This window comes from Crocuta crocuta, unplaced genomic scaffold (genome assembly GCF_008692635.1).
Source record: "Crocuta crocuta isolate KB4526 unplaced genomic scaffold, BGI_CrCroc_1.0 scaffold13, whole genome shotgun sequence".
Lineage (NCBI taxonomy): Eukaryota > Metazoa > Chordata > Mammalia > Carnivora > Hyaenidae > Crocuta > Crocuta crocuta.
The window spans coordinates 2,824,076-2,827,719 of record NW_027530007.1 but is presented as its reverse complement, the minus strand read 5'-3'; the positions used below and the strand labels follow the sequence as shown (position 1 = coordinate 2,827,719).

The 3,644-nt window shown below is 49.5% G+C and overlaps 1 protein-coding gene across 1 annotated transcript in view; it reads left to right on the top strand.

The window, feature by feature from the left end:
* Positions 1 to 3,614: 3,614 nt before the first annotated feature.
* The window catches only part of SPSB1 (splA/ryanodine receptor domain and SOCS box containing 1), a 66,239-nt gene continuing 66,209 nt past the window's right edge, over positions 3,615 to 3,644 (top strand). The window contains exon 1 of the mRNA XM_077763753.1: positions 3,615 to 3,632. The gene's annotated coding sequence lies outside the window, so the exon portion shown is untranslated. The remainder of the gene's footprint in view (positions 3,633 to 3,644) is intronic.

The following is a 3,644-nucleotide window of genomic DNA, read 5'->3' as shown; positions in this document are numbered from 1 at the left end:
AGAATGTGCCAGGCTGTCTGTAGAGGGATGGCAGAGCCAATGTTCCAAGGTCTTGGAGATGCTGTCCCAGGAGTGACGATGGGAGCTGGTCCATCCTCACTCTCCAGACTGCTCTCTGCGGGATCAATGCTAACTTCACAGGCTCCTGGCACAGAGGAGCCTGTGGCTCCTTCCTGGTAAGAGCTTGCTGAGGGAGTGAGGCAGCTGACCCCCTGGCTGGGGCTGGGGAACCCTGAGAAAGGCTGGGCCCGTCAGTCTGGGCTCATTTTCAGGGTGTCTACCAAACACAGCAAGTCTTGCTGTGGGCGACGGGAAGGGAAAACGTGTCCCAGACTACTGGGGGTCTCTGATCTGTCATTCTGGGAACAGAAGGATGACCTTTTAGAATCTTTATGTAGAGTCTGAACCGAGTCTGAACTGAGGCCACCGAACACAGATCTCTGTCTAAAGAAAAACAGACCATGGAGCAAACTTACATAAAATGATGATTTATTATCACCTGTTACTATCTGAAATGATCTCGCTTACTGTTTTTATTGTCTGACTCTCCCACTTAAATTGAAGTTCTCTAAGGTCAGGAACCTGGTCTATTTTGTTTACTCTTTTTTCTCTTGTGTGCAGAGTACTGCTATTCAATATTTATTTGTTCAACGCCTCACTATTTAATTTTTTAAAATAGCGAAGGATTAAATGAACAAATACTTGGAGGGCCACTTCCCTTCTATTATGGGGTTTTATTGTAACACTGAAGATGTCATCCCAAGGGGACAAAACCCACCGAAGGACTCTGGTAAAGAGTTAAGGCAGGTACCAAGACCACAGCCTGCTCCTTTTTAATTCACTGGAGGTGTTTTTGAAGAACTTTGCAATAATTAGTGCCACGAGCCTAAAATCATCTCTTCTCAAGGTCACAGGAAGGCTCCTGAAGCTTGGTTATCACCTAGCGTCTCATTTAAAGCTCCCAAACTCTGCCCGGCATTTTCCCTTTATTCTCTTGATGAATGTCTGATAGAGCTGTACTGCAATACCGTAACTCACCAGCAGGTGTCACTGTCTAACAGCGCATGCCTCTGTGTGAAATCCAAAGCCAGTTAAGGCTGAGCAGTCTAGGAAATGAATCAATGTACTAATTCATGAAAGCTCGAAGATCAAAGTTCTGTAAGATAAGGTCCACTCTATTTCAATTTCATGAGATAAGTATATCTTATGTTAGGGATGCAGAATGGGCCTACATTTTATTCATATGCTTCAGTGCTCTTTCTGTTCTGGTGAATCTTGCCAACCTTTCGTGTGTGGATCCCATGCTTTTCCCAGAGTTTGTTATTGCTTTTTTTTTTTTTGTCCCTAATAATATCTAAAATGTGTCTATTTTCTGAAATTCCTCAAAAACCTCTGATTTCCTTCTAACACATTGCCCCTCATGTGTTGCACTCAGTATTTGTCAATGATTGCCCCTCCCCACCCCCACCAAATCATGGGAAACAAACACATAGAGCTGTTCTACGGATGGAGAAATGGAGTCTCAGAAAGGTCAAGTAATTTGTTCAAGGTCATACAGGCAGTGAATGGCAGAGCTGGGGTTTTTCTAATTCGAAATCCCTTGTCCATTCATTCCAGGGAGCAAAAGGGACCCAGAGATGGTGGGTGCCCCAGGAGACAAGAGCTTGTGAGGACAGCAGATTCCATTCTAAGGGCTGAAAAGGTGTCCAAGGTCTCCCCGGACAGATTTTCCATCGTCAGAAAAAAACAGCTGATATTAATTTGCTATCTAGTCATTTCTTCCCGTCATTTTCCTGAGACAGATTACAGAAGGGAACAAATTGTATGTGCAGATATCAGTGATGAAATGTGGGGGTTGGGGGCGGTAGGGGAGTGGAGTCAGGAGGTGGCATGACCAGGCCCAGAGCCGCCCCCCTCCCTGCTCACCCCAGCGGAGCACAGATGGGTTAAGACTGGAGTCAGTCCTCAAATTCCTGGATGTCTATCGGCTGATGTCACAATATTGCAAGATTTTGTATCTTTTTAGCAAACTGTAGTATCAGCACTGATAGGCTGAGCACACACCCCTTTCTCACAATCTGGTCTCCACGACTGCTCCGCAATGCTCCATGTGGCACCGGGTCACTGCTGGGTGGCCAGCTTTCCAGCGTGGTCCTGCCCACCTGCCCAGGGTCCTGGAGGAGAGGAAGGAAGGCTTACTCCCCAGAGGTTCCTTTGGGAAATTTAGGTCAGCAGGATCTAATTACCCGACTGGCTCGGAGCGGAGATTTCAAGATTAATGCCGAAGGAGGGTGGAGTAGGGGTGCTGAGGGCTCCTAATCGGGGACCATCTATTTTGGGGCCCACACATCAAAGGTAAGGCCTCTGGCCCCAAATGAACAGATCTCACCACTTGAATTACACACTGTCTGCCCCAGTCTGCCCCAGAAGGTCTTTTCCAGAATAAGAGGCGGAGCCTGGAGGACTTCCACCCAGGAGGCTGCAGCAAGAGCCCCAAGAGAGAACAGTGGCTGGCGAGGGGTGCATACGCCTGCATAACACACCCTGCTTCCTCCTCCAGGGGACAGACCCAAGCACAGAAGTGCTGTACTTTGCAAGAATTAGACCACTCCCAGGTGTACCAGTAACTCGGAAAGACCCCCGCCTTCCTGGAGGTTTTCACATGGTCCCAAAGGCTATTACATCCTGGGACAACTAACATTCTCACACTGCGAAGTGTTGAAAGGGGGTCCCTTGCTCTCTTTACATTCCAAGGGCCCTGGGTTGCTGACAATGGCCGCGCGCCCCAGTGATCTGGGTTCCCTCTGCCCGAGGCAGCCAGTCGGGGCTTAGTAATTTTTTTAAAACAAAAAAAAGGGGTGCCTGGGTGGCTCCTTCGTTTAAGCGCCCCACTCTTGATCTCAGCTCAGGTCAGGACCTCACCGTTGGTGAGTTCGAGCCCCGAGCCGGGCTCAGAGCTGACAGCAAAGAGCCTGCTTGGGGTTCTCTCTCTCTGTCTCTCCCCCACTCCCACTTTCTCTTTCTCTCAAAATAAACCGACTTTAAAACAAAACAAAACTGATCTTCAGCACAATGAGGCGTGAAGACGTCACACTCTGGGAGCTGTAAGAGACCAGCTCTTTCTCAGTAGTAAAGGTGGAGCAACAGCGGTCCCGTTCTAGAACGTTCTAGAGCGGTACGCAAAGATGAAATAACTAGGGAACCACACTGTTACAGCTCCAACCACGCTAATTCTCCACCCCCTTCAATGGACACCGCACACAGCAAAGAGTGGAGGAAAGCAGGGAGAGGTTACTCTTGAGACACTAATTTCTTTAGAACGTTCCCGGTTCTAGGGCTCAGAAGGCAAATTCCTCGGATGAGCCAAGGGCCGCAAGACTCTGTAAGAAGTCTCCTCGGGGTGGAGGACCTACCACCAGGCTGTCGCTCGCGCATTCATTCGACAAACACTCCCGGAGCGCCGCCTGCTGTATGCCCTGAGCCAACGCGCCCGCGCCCGCGAGGTCTGGGGGGTCCAGGGAGCCCCATCCCTGGGGGCACCGACCCTCAGTCCTCCTCTCCGGTACCTTCGAATTACGGAACTTGAAGCTGCTGGGAATTTCAGATGAGGCAAGCAAGGCCTTGCTCCCAAGGTTAGTGCAACA